Here is a 13,818-nt window from a genome sequence, read left to right as displayed (position 1 = left end):
ATCTGCATTGGTTTCTTGATTTTCCTCCAGCCAGATTTTTCCCAGTCTTCTGTATTCATGTCAGCCTCATCATTAATTGAAGCATCACCATCCCACTTTTGTGTTCAATTCCCCTCACAGTAAATTGGCTTTCCAAACTGCTTGCTATACCTGCATACCAACCTTTGCAATTCATATACGAGGACACACAGATTGTGTGGTGCACCTCAGAGATCTGCAATCTCTCACCACTGAGCTAATGTGCTTCTTTTTCATTCTTGCTGCCAAATTGGACAATCTCACAGTTTTCCACTTTATAATTCATTTACTAGATTTAGCCTGTGCGCTAAACTATCATATTCCTTTGTAGCTTTCTTGTGTCCTCTTCACAATTTACTTTCCTATCTGTCACTGTGCCTAAATTAAATTGTGACATAATTAAATATTAATCACAGCCACATGCATACAGAATTCACTCAGTTTGAGTTAATGTTACCACTACTGAGGTATGACAATGATGACAACGTTGAATTTTTTTTTAAGATGACAGGTCTCTTTCATGCCCCTCACCTTCATCAGGCTGTTCAAGCACCTCACAAGCATTGCTACAAGAAGGGGATGAAGATCCATGTAAGGACAGTTCATGACAGGACACAGGTACACCATCCACCATCTCAAATATAGAAACCTCAGTAAGAATGGAAGGCAGGCAGCTGGGATCTCACATGATGTTTCACACATCATAAATGATTAGGAGCAGGGTGTGAAAGATGGACAGCTGCACAGAATCACCTGCACAGAGTACAGGATGCTTCAAGCTGCACAGCTAAGGTTCCATCAACAATTTTGGAACAGCCCCTTTCAGAGGCACTGCACACGATTGAATGAGTCCATCTCTAACTTCAGTGCTATGACGTGTGAGGGCTTTTGCTCTGATGTCTTTGTCCACAGAACGAGTGATCACCTGAATGGTGCATCAGACATAGCTCCCACCTGTGGCTTTCACTATTATTCCACCCAGAATAGCATTACTGGTGACCCAGGGTGCAGAACCTAGAGGATGCTGGGTTTGTATCCCAGCCATAGTCATAGTAACCAATGTGGTGTTGCAAGTTCCGGAGGTATTGCCTCTTATTTGGCCAGCAACTCTAGGTGGGTGGGATTACCTGCTTCAGGTTTGTAACTTCAGCAGAAAACCCATCAGCAGTCAGCTGCCTGATTAGAACATAGAACTGTACAGCACAGGAACGGGCCCTTCGGCCCACAATATTGTGCCGAACATGATGCCAAATGAAACTACTTCGTTCTGCCTGCCCTTTGTCCATATCCTTCCATTCATGTGCTTATCTAAAAGTCCCTTAAATGCCCTTATTGTATCTGCCTCCACCACTACCTCAGCAGTGAATTCCAGACTCCTACCACTCTCTGTGCAAAAACCCTGGCCCTTACATCACCTTTGAAATTTTCCCCTCTCACCTTAAATGCATGCCCCCCCCCCCCCCCCCCCCCGAGTATTAATATTTCAACTCTGGGAAAAAGATTCTGACCATGTAAAATGCATCTCATAATTTCATAAAATTCTATCAAGTCTTCTCTCAGCTTTCACTGTTCAAGAGACAACAACCTGAGCTTTCCTAGCCTTTCCTTATATCTCATTCCCTTTAACCCAGGCAGCATCCGAGTAAAGCTTTTCTGCACACTCTCTCCAAAGCCTCCACACCCTTCCTGGAATATGGTGACCTGAACTGAATGCAGTACTATAAGTGTGGTCTAACTAAACTCTTTTAAAGGCACCCTGACTTGTGTACACAATTCCCTGACCAATAAAGGCAAACATGCTATGCACCTTCTTCACCATTCTCTCTACTTGTGTGGCCATTTTTAAGAAGCTATAGACTTGAACCTCAAGATCCTTCTGTACATCAATGCTGTTTAGGGTCCTGCCATTAACTGTACACGTTTCCTTAACATTTGATCTCCCAACGTGCAGCACCTCACACTTAACATAGAACAAACATAGAACATAGAACAATACAGGACAGAACAGGCCCTTCAGCCCACAATGTTGTGCTGAACATTAGCTGCTTTTAGAATTTCCAAGTACTAATACCTCACATGATGATAACGGTTCAGTGCCAGAAAGGCACGGTGGCACAGTGGTTAGCACTGCTGCCTCACAGCGCCAGAGACCCAGGTTCAATTCCTGCTCCAGGCGACTGACTGTGTGGAGTTTGCACGTTCTCCCCGTGTCTGCGTGGGTTTCCTCCAGGTGTTCCGGTTTCCTCCCACAGTCCAAAAATGTGCAGGTTAGGTGAATTGGCCATGCTAAATTGCCCGTAGTGTTAGGTAAGGGGTAAATGTAGGGGTATGAGTCTGGGTGGGTTGCGCTTCGGCGGGATTGTGTTGACTTGTTGGGCCGAAGGGCCTGTTTCCACACTGTAAGTAATCTAATCTAAAAGGTTGTCAGGCAGTAATAAACATCAAACACACTGATTAATGAATGGTTAAAATGATCAAGGTCTTTTTTTAATCTGGAAGTGAGTTTAGTTTGCATATACTGCTGAAATTCAGCAACTTCATGACCCTTAATGAATCTGCAAGGCAAGATAGGTATCTCAGATTATGTTTAACCACGTGCCTGCCCTCACCTAATCGTTGCTGTAATATTTATGCATAAATAGCCACAACTAATTTGAGACATATAAGATAATCAGAGGGTTAGGCAGGGTAAACAGTGAGAGTCTTTTTCCTCAGATGGTGATGACTAGCCTGGGGGGGACATAATGTTAAATTGAGGGGTGATACTCATAGGACAGATGTCCGATATTGTTTTTTTACTCGGAGAGTAGTAGGGGCATGGAACGCCCAGCCTGCAAAAGTAGTAGACTCGCCAACTTTAAGGGCATTTAAATGGTCATTGGATAAACACTTGGATGAAAATGGAATAATGTAGGATAAGATCGAATGGCCTATACTGCTCTGTAATGTTCTATGTTCTAGGTTCTAATCTCTCCAGTATTTGGAAAGCACAATCTTGCCCTAGTGTGCAGCCAACCACACTGCTCAGGCTCATATCGAGAGAAAAATGATTCCGTCTGGTGGGACTGGGCAGAACATAGAACTGTAACCACAGCTTTAGAACTAAATTCATTGGGATGATGTCAGAAGCTACTTCTTCAAACAAAATATTGTGGAAATCTGGAACAGTCTTCTCTAAACAAGCTACTAAAGGCAGGTCAATTGAAAACGTCAATGCCTAAATGGATAGATTGCTAGGCGGGTATCAAGGTTTACAAAATCAAAGAAAGACAATGGAAGTTAATAAAAGCAAATAATATATAGGTCAGCAATGACCTAACTGAGTGGCAGGTGAGCCTTCAGAGACCCTGAATGGCGAACTCCAGTATCTAATTGGTTCAGGTGGATCATTTCCAAAGATCATTGGTGGAGAACAGTACTCGTCATGGGAAATGTCAAAAGGGAGTGATGGAAGAGTTTTTTAAAAAGTTGATCCTTTCAGTTAAAAGTGGAATTTTCAGCAGCTTAGTGGTACACCATGCATCTGTACAGGCAGCCCAGCGATTGGTTAGAAGGTAGCTCATATTCATTGGTCCTTTCACCATTATTGGTGGAGAACAGTACTCATCATGAGAAAAGTCAAAAGGGAGGATACAGAGCTGGGCTGAGAATTGGCAGATGGAGTTCAACCTGGATAAATACAAAGTGATTAATTTTGGAAGGTCAAATTTGAATGCTGAATACAATGTTAAAGTCAGGATTCTTGGCAGTGTGGAGGAACAGCAGGATCTTGAAGTCAGTGTGCATAGATCCATCAAACTTGTCATCAAAGTTAATAGGGTTGTTAAGAAGATGTATGCTATGTTGGCTTTCATTAGCAGGGGATTGAGTTCAAGAGCTGTGTGGTTTTGCTGCATCTCTAATAAACCCTGATTAGACCACACTTGGAATATTGTGTCCAGTTCTGGTCGCCTCATTAGGCGACAGATGTAGATGCTTTAGAGAGGGTGCAGAGGAGATTTACCAGGATGCTGCCTGGATTGGAGGGCTTGTCTTATTAAGAGAGGTTGAGTGAGCAAGGGTGTTTTCACACTGAAGACAAGAAGGAAGTGAGGTGACTTGATATAGGTGTACAAGGAAATGAGGGTCATAGATGAAGAGGCATACATGAGAGACATACATGGATGGACTTTTCCCCAGGGCAGAAATGGCTGTCACGAGGAGTAATCATTTTAAGGTGATAGGAGGAAGGTATAGGGGAGATTTCAGAGGTAGGTTCTTTACACAGAGTGGTAGGTGCATGGAATGCACTGCCAGTGGTGGTAGTAGAGTCAGAGACATAGAACATAGAACATAGAACATAGAAGAATACAGCGCAGTACAGGCCCTTCAGCCCTCGATGTTGCGCCGATCAAAGCCCACCTAACCTACACTAACCCACTATCCTCCATATACCTATCCAATGCCCGCTTAAATACCCATAAAGAGGGAGAGTCCACTACTGCTACTGGCAGGGCATTCCATGAACTTACGACTCGCTGAGTGAAGAACCTACCCCTAACATCAGTCCTATATCTACCCCCCCTTAATTTAAAGCTATGCCCCCTTGTAATAGCTGACTCCATACGTGGAAAAAGGTTCTCACTGTCAACCCTATCTAACCCCCTAATCATCTTGTACACCTCTATCAAATCACCCCTAAACCTTCTTTTCTCCAATGAAAACAACCCCAAGTGCCTCAGCCTTTCCTCATAGGATTTTCCTACCATACCAGGCAACATCCTGGTAAACTTCCTCTGCACCCGTTCCAGTGCCTCCACATCCTTCCTATAGTATGGCGACCAAAACTGCACACAATATTCCAGATGCGGCCACACCAGAGTCTTATACAACTGCAGCATGACCTCAGGACTCCGGAACTCAATTCCTCTACCAATAAAAGCCAGTACGCCATATGCCTTCTTCACTGCACTATTTACCTGGGTGGCAACTTTCAGAGATCTGTGTACATGGACACCAAGATCCCTCTGCTCTTCCACACTACCAAGTAGTCTACCATTAGCCCAGTAATCCATCTTTTTATTACTCTTACCAAAGTGAATCACTTCACACTTAGCTACATTGAACTCCATTTGCCACCTTTCTGCCCAGCTCTGCAGCTTCCCTATATCCCGCTGTAACCTGCCATATCCTTCCTCACTGTCTACAACTCCTCCGACTTTCGTATCATCCGCAAACTTGCTCACCCAACCTTCTAACCCTTCCTCCAGGTCATTTATAAAAATGACAAACAGCAATGGTCCCAAAACAGATCCTTGCGGAACACCGCTAGTGACGGCACTCCAAGATGAACCTTTGCCATCAACTACTACCCTCTGTCTTCTTCCAGCCAGCCAATTCCTAATCCAAACCTCCAACTCACCCTCAATGCCATATCTCTGTATTTTCTGCAGTAGCCTACCATGGGGGACAAGCACATGGATGGCAGTAAAATGAGGGGTATGTAGGTTAGATTGATCTTAGATGAAGATAAATGCTCGGCACAACATCGTAAGCTGAAGAGCCTGTACTATTCTATGTTCTATATGATGTATCCAAATTAAAAACTGTCCTATTTTAAGTCATGGCTTTGGTAGTACAAGTCCTTGAATTAGTTCGATGCTCCTTCTGCTGAGGTACTTGTTTGTTTTCCACTGGAAGTAGTTTGTCTACATCTACAATGCTACTGGCCAACTTTTAATATGGGTCCACACAAACTCTCATGGGGACATAGGATACAGCTTTCCTTTATTTATTATTCACTCATGGAATGTGGGGATTGCTGGCTTTGCCAACATTGACTGTCCATCCTTAAAGTTTCCTGAAAAGGCATTGGTGAAGTGTCTTCATGAACCATTATAGCCCTTGGCCTCTGGCACACCAATAGTAGGGAAGTATGACTGGGATTGTGACTGTGGCAATCAGTCAAGTTACTTTCCGAATCAAACGGAGAAGTTGTTTCATGTGGGACAGTGGATAGGATCTCTCCTTTCAGAAAATGTGTTGACTCTCATTTAACAGATTATTTTATCCGGGAAACTCTCTCGGTGATCAATTATTACCTTCTGATGTAAGACTAATGTACCTGAATTTCCTTTCATGTAATAAGAATGTTGGAACATTGACTTCTATCCAAATTAGTAGAACTTACTTGCACTTCATTAATGTTTTGATCTCACATTAAAATGGCACAGATCTTTATCCCAAATTACTTGGATTATTAGTGGAATTTAGTTAGATAATTGCATTCCCATGTTTTATCTCAATTTGCTTTGCATTTACAGGTTATAGTTTTACTTCAGATAGTGTTTCTTCCCCGGAAAAGAGAGCCTTGACATATCATCGAATAGTTGAAGCATTTAAATTTGGGTATGCAAAGAGAAGCTTGATGGGAGACCCATTATTTGTCAACATGACTGAGGTAAACTATCAGCCTAATGTTGTTCAGTTAATTGCAACAACTTCATCTTGTACAATCACACTGCATGCTAACTGAATTGTCATTCATTCCTGTCCCACCTTGAATGTCCATGAGTGTGTGTTAGGCCATGTCTAGGTAATCATATGCATATGAGACTGGAAAAGTACTGAAGTTTCTTCCGTCATCTTCTGGGCTTCCCAGAACTATGTGATGGGTTTGTAAGATTGATTGGAGACACCAAATTCATTGATAATTAACTCAAGGGATTAAAGTGACAATCTGTATGTGGAGCTGGAAGACAGTTAAGGTTTTAAGTGAGAACATTGCTGTGGGAGACAAGAGCTCTGACATTAACTTTCAAAACCTTGGCCAGAGGAGCACAACTAATATGGTACCATTATTCAAGTTCCATGGTAGGGATAATTCAAGAAACAACTAGCCAGTGAATCGAACATTGGAAATAGTTGGAAATTACTAGAAAACAATTCTGAGAGACAAAATCAATCTCCACTTGAAAAGACAATGATTAATCAAGGAAAGTCAGCATGGTTTTTTAAATGGAAGATTATGTAACAAATTTGTTTGAATTGTTTGAGGAGATGCAGGTGAGTGTAATGCAGTTGATGACTTCAGTAAGACTTTTGACAAGGTCTCATATGCCAGACTCGTTAAGAAGCTAAGCACCCATAGGGATCCAGGGCCATTTGACAAATCGTGTCCAAAATTTGCTTAGTGTCAGGAAACAGAGGGTAATGGTCGAAGGATGTTTTGTGACTGGAAGCCTTTGTCAAGTAGAGTATCACAGGGTTCATGCTGGATCCCTTGCTATTTGTTAAGCACATCAATGATCTAGGCTTGATCAGTAAGTTTACAGATGGCAGGAAAATTGCTGATGTGGTAAATATTGAGGAGGAAAGCCTTAGCTTACAGGACAAATAGATGGCTTGATTAGGTGGGTTTAATAGAGCAAATGGAATTTAATCCTGAAAAATGTACTTTGGGTGGAATAACAAGATAAGGGGTGTATAGAGAATCAGAGTGACCGTGGTGTGCATATCCATAGATCCTTAAAAGGCAGCAGGACAACTAGATAAGGCAGTTAAAAAGACATATGTCATTTTTCGTCAATGCATTAAATACAAAAGCAAGGTTATGACGGTGGCTTATTTATAATGTTTTGAGGAAGGCTCACCAGACCCGAAATGTTTACTCTGGTTTCTTTTCACAGGTGCTGCCAGACGCGCAGAGCTTTTTCAGCAATTTCTGTTTTTGTTTTTGATTTCAGGTGTTCACAGTTCTTTCAGTTTTCATTTATAATGTTCATTAGACCACCACTAGAGTACTGTCTGCAGTTTTGGTTGTCACACTACAGAAATGATGTGATTGCATTTGAGAGAGTATAGAAGAGATTCACTAGAATCTTGCCTAGATTTAAAGTGTTTCACTCGAAATCAGGGAAATTGGGAGGGCAAAATGGGGACATGAGATAGCTTTAGCAAATAGAATTAAGGAGAATCCAAAGGGTTTTTAACAAATACATGAAGGACAAAAAAGGTAACTAGGGAGAGAATAGGGCCACTCAAAGATCAGCAAGGCGGCCTTTGTGTGGAGCTGCAGAAAACGGGGGAGATACTTCATGAGTACTTTGCATCAGTATTCACTGTGGAAAAGGATGTGGAAGATAGACAATGTAGAGAAATAGATGGTGAAACCTTGAAAAACATTCATATTACATCGGATGAAGCGCTGGATGTCTTGAAACACATAAAGGTGGATAAATCCCCAGGACCTGATCAGGTGTACCTTAGAACTCTGTAGGAAGCTAGGGAAGTGATTGCAGTGCCTCCTGCTAAGATATTTGTATCATCGATAGTCACCGGTGAGGTGCCAGAAGACTGGAGGTAGGCTAAAATGGTGCCATTGTTTATGAACGGTGGTAAGGTCAAGCCAGGGAAGTATAGACCAGTGAGCCTGACGTCGGTGATGGGCAAATTGTTGGAGGGAATCCTGAGGGACAAGATGTACATGTATTTGGAAAGGCAATGACTGATTAGGGACAATCAACATGGCTTTGTGCATGGCAATTCATGTCTCACAAACTTGATTGAGTTTTTTGAAGTAGTAACAAAGAGCATTGATTATGGCAGATCTGCAGGGGCGGCACAGAGTCTCAGTGGTTAGCACTGCTGTCTCACAGCGCCAAAGACCTGGGTTCAATTCCCGCCTCAGGCAACTGCCTGTGTGGAGTTTGCACATTCTCCCCGTGTCTGCGTGGGTTTCCTCCGGGTGCTCCAGTTTCCACCCATAGTCCAAGGATGTGCAGGTTAGATGAATTGGCCATGCGAAATTGCCCTTAGTGTTAGGTGCATTTTCAGGGGTAAATGTCGGGGAATGGGTCTGGGTGGGTTGCTCTTCGGAGAGTCGGTGTGGACTTATTGGGCTGAAGGGCCTGTTTCCACACTATAGGGAATCAGTAAGGCATTTGACAAGGTTCCCCATAGGAGACTGGTTAGCAAGGTTAGATCTCATGGAACAAAGGGAGATCTAGCCATTTGGATACAAAACTGGCTCAAAAGGTAGAAGACAGGAGGTGGTGGTGGAGGGTTGATTTTCAGATTCCACTGTGACCAGTGAAGTGCCACAAGGATCGGTGCTGAGTCCTCTACTTTTTGTCATTTATATAAATGATTTGGATGTGAGCATAGGAGGTATAGTTAGAAAGTTTGCAGATGACACCAAAATTGGAGGTCTAGGGGACAGCGAAGAAGATTAGCTCAGATTACAACAGGATCTTGATCAGATGGGCCAATGGGCTAGGAAATGGCAGTTGGAGTTTAATTCAGATAAATGTGAGGTGCTGCATTTTGGGAAAGCAAATCAGGGCAGGACTTATACACTTAATGGTAAGGTCCTAGGGAATATTACTGAACAAAGAGACCTTGGAGTGCAGGTTCATAGCTCCTTGAAAGTGGAGTCGCAGATAGATAGAATAGTGAAGAAGGTGTTTGGTATGCTTTCCTTTATTGGTCAGAGTACTGAGTACAGGAGCTGGGAGGTCATGTTGCAGCTGTACAGGACATCGGTTAGGCCACTGTTGGAATATTGCGTGCAATTCTGACTTCTTATCGGAAAGATGTTGTGAAACTTGAAAGGGTTCAGAAAAGATTTACAAGGATGTTGCCAGGGTTGGAGGATTTGAGCTACAGGGAGAGGCTGAACAGGCTGGGGCTGTTTTCCCTGGAGTGTCAGAGTTTGACAAAATTATGAGGGGCATGGATAGGGTAAATAGACAAAGTCTTTTCCCTGGGTTGGGGAGTCCAGAACTAGAGGGCATAGGTTTAGGGTGAGAGGGGAAAGATATAAAATAGACCTAAGGGGCAATATTTTCATGTATGTGTATGGAATGAGCTCCCAGAGGAAGTGGTGGAGGCTGGTAAAATTACAACATTTAAAAGGCATTTAAAGGCAATTAAAACATTTAAAAGGATGGGTATATGAATAGGAATGGTTTGGAGGGATATGGGCCAGGTGCTGGCGGGTGGGACTGGATTGGGTTGTGATATTTAGTCGGCATGGACAAGTTGGATCGAAGGGTCTGTTTCCATGCTGTTCATCTCTATGACTCCTATGTTTCAGCTCTGATAAAGACTGATTAAGTTGGGATTGTTGTCATTAGAGTAGAGATGGTTGTGGGGGTGATCTGATTTAGATATAAAAAGGTATGAGGTGCATAGATGGATTAGATAGGGAGAACTTTTCACCTTTGTAGAAGGATCAATAACCAGGGTTACTGTTGCAGTAAAGTGAAAACCATGAGATTTAGAGGGGATTTGAGGGAGAGAAAAGTTTCATGTAGTTTCATAAAGTTACAAGAAGTTTCAAAAGGGTTGGGAGTATTTGGAACTCACGGCCAAAGGGGCGGTAGAGGTAGGAACCATCAAGACACTTAAGATCTGTTTAGATGAGCACTTGAAATCTTAATATACAAAGCTATGGGGCAAATGCTGGAAAAATAGGATTAGAATAGATAGATGTTTAATGACTGGAATGGACAAAATGGGCCGAAGGACTTGCTCTGTGCTGTTAAAAATTCTATGACTCTAACCTGTTTGCATCCAGTTTTGATTCAGCCATTTTGGAAATCAAATGAACACAGTCAGATCTCATCCACAATTTTAATTTTCCACAAAAAAGAATATATTTTGTTCTGGAATTATTGGAAACTGTACAGCCTAAAGAACCCATCAAGAATCAAACCAAATCTTTTCCAAGTCAAACATACAAGTACGTGTGCCTTTTGATAAAGTCTTGAAGAACAGGTTAATATTCCAATAGAACTTGAGAAACAACTATCTTTAGATGAACAACATCACTGTTTTCTCAAACAAATAACACCATCACTAATTAGAGATGCTGTTGTTGTAGAAGAGGCAATCGAATTTCCCCAAATATTATTGTAATTACACCAACATAAGACCTTTCCACAAGTACTACTTGTTCAAACTGCCAGATTGATTAAATCTCTGAACGAATGGAAATCAGCAGAAAAAGAAGCAGCTGATCAACTTCATACCTTGTCATAGGCATCTAATAAACAGAATAATCAAGTCAAAGACTTGGGGAGCAGTGGGAGAGATAAGGAGAAATTGTACACTACATGTTATAAAAATGAATCATTAATATTAATAGCAAAGGGAGAAAAACTTAGAAAAGAGTGTTGTGTGTAGGCTTTTGTACTTTAGAACAACTTTGTGATGATGTCAATAAGCTGTCCCTAGTAGGTGTAAATACCAACATGGGAGGAGTTAGATAGATAAATAATACAATATTGAAACAGTTCAATAATCTCTTAGCAATCCAACATTCAGATTAGAGTCAGGTATGCCTAAGATTACCATGTACAGCAGTAGTTAGCATTAATATGCAGCAAACAGGGTTCTAAAGTAATTTAAGCTGAAAGACAGCTCTTTACATTGCCTTCTCCTTAATTAGAACAGAGAACATAGAACAATACAGCACAGAACAGGCCCTTCGGCCCACGATGTTGTGCCGAACATTTGTCCTTGCTTAAGCACATATCCATGTACCAATTGCCACGTAAAGGTCACCAATGATTCTGACTCTGCCACTCCCACAGGCAGCGCATTCCATGCCCCCACCACTCTCTGGGTAAAGAACCTACCCCTGACATCCTCCCTATACCTTCCACCCTTCACCTTAAATTTATGTCCCCTTGTAACACTCTGTTGTACCCGGGGGAAAAGTCTCTGACTGTCTACTCTATCTATTCCTCTGATCATCTTATAAACCTCTATCAAGTCATCACTCATCCTTCTCTGTTCCAATGAGAAAAGGCCCAGCACTCTCAACCTATCCTCATACGACCTATTCTCCATTCCAGGCAACATCCTGGTAAATCTCCTCTGCACCCTCTCCAAAGCTTCCACATCTTTCCTAAAATGAGGCGACCAGAACTGCACACAGCACTCCAAATGTGGCCTAACCAAGGTCCTGTACAGCTGCAACATCACCTCACGACTCTTGAATTCAATCCCTCTGCTAATGAACGCTAATACACCTTAGGCCTTCTTACAAACTCTATCCACCTGAGTGGCAACTTTCAAAGATCTATGAACATAGACCCCAAGATCCCTCTGCTCCTCCACCTAACTAAGAACCCTACCGTTAACCCTGTATTCCGCATTCTTATTTATCCTTCCAAAATGGACAACCTCACACTTGACAGGGTTGAACTCCATCTGCCACTCCTCAGCCCAGCTCTGCATCATTGTTGGCCTTTGCAGACGACAACAGCCCTCCTCACTATCCATAACTCCACCAATCTTCGAATCGTCTGCAAATTTATTGACCCACCCTTCGACTCCCTCTTCCAAGTCATTAATAAAAATTACAAACAGCAGAGGACCCAGAACTGATCCCTGCAGAATTCCACTTGTAACTGGGCTCCAGGCTGAATATTTACCATCTACCACCACCCTCTGACTTCGACCGGTTCGCCAGTTCTCTATCCAACTGGCCAAATTTCGCACTGTCCCATGCCTCCTGACTTTCCGCATAAGCCTACCATGGGGAACCTTATCAAATGCCTTACTAAAATCCATGTACACTACATCCACTGCTCTACCCTCATCCACATGCTTGGTCACCTCCTCAAAGAATTCAATAAGACTTGTAAGGCAAGACCTACCCCTCACAAATCCGTGCTGGCTGTCCCTAATCAAGCAGTGTCTTTCCAGATACTCATAAATCCTATCCCTCTGTACCCTTTCCATTACTTTGCTGACCACCGAAGTAAGGCTAACGGGCCTTTAATTCCCGGGGTTATCCCTATTCCCTTTTTGAACAGGGGCACAACATTCGCCACTCTCCAGTCCCCTGGCACCACCCCCATTGACAGTGAAGATGAAAAGATCATTGCCAACGGCTCTGCAATTTTCTCTCTTGCTTCCCACATAATCCTAGGATATATCCCGTCAGGCCCGGGGGACTTGTCTATCCTCAAGTTTTTCAAAATGACCAACACATCTTCCTTCCTAACAAGTATCTCCTCTAGCTTATCAGTCCGTTTCATACTCTCCTCTTCAACAATACGGTCCCTCTCATTTGTAAATACTGAAGAAAAGTACTCATTCAAGACCTCTCCTATCTCTTCCGACTCAATACACAGTCTCCCACTACTGTCCTTGATTGGACCTACCCTCGTTCTCGTCATTCTCATGTTTCTCACATACACATAAAAGGCCTTGGGGTTATCCTGGATCCTACCCGCCAAAGACTTTTCATGCCCTCTCTATGCTCTCCTAATCCCTTTCTTCAGCTCCCTCTTGGCTATCCTGTATCCCTCCAATGCTCTGTCTGAACCCTGTTTCCTCAACCTTATGTAAGCCTCCTTCTTCCTCCTTACAAGACATTCAACCTCCCTCGTCAACCAACGTTCCCTCACACGACCACCTCTTTCCTGCCTGACAGGTACATACCTATCAAGGACATGTCGTATCTGTTCCTTGAAAAAGTTCCACATTTCAACGACATCCTTCCCAGACAGCCTATGGTCCCAATTTATGCTCCTCGGATCCTGTCTTGCAGCATCGTATTTACCCTTCCCCCAATTGTAAAACCTGCCCTGTTGCACGCACCTATCTCTCTCCATAACTAAGGTGAAAGTCACAAAATTGTGGTCACCATCACCAAAATGCTCACCCACTAACAAGCCCATCACTTGTCCCGGTTCATTACCAAGTACCAAATCTAATATGGCCTCCCCTCTGGTCGGACAATCTACATACTGAGTTAGAAAAACTTCCTGGACACACTGCACAAACACTGCCCCGTCCAATCTA

General features: G+C 42.8%; 1 protein-coding gene across 2 annotated transcripts in view; it reads right to left on the bottom strand.

Annotated features, from left to right (window-relative positions):
• Positions 1 to 13,818, bottom strand: part of LOC140487759 (glutathione hydrolase 1 proenzyme-like) — a 142,556-nt gene that overhangs the window by 49,349 nt on the left and 79,389 nt on the right. The gene's annotated exons all lie outside the window — the stretch shown is intronic.

This window comes from Chiloscyllium punctatum, chromosome 17, assembly GCF_047496795.1.
Source record: "Chiloscyllium punctatum isolate Juve2018m chromosome 17, sChiPun1.3, whole genome shotgun sequence".
Lineage (NCBI taxonomy): Eukaryota > Metazoa > Chordata > Chondrichthyes > Orectolobiformes > Hemiscylliidae > Chiloscyllium > Chiloscyllium punctatum.
The sequence above is the reverse complement of the archived record's forward strand: the minus strand, read 5'-3'. Positions and strand labels throughout refer to the sequence as shown.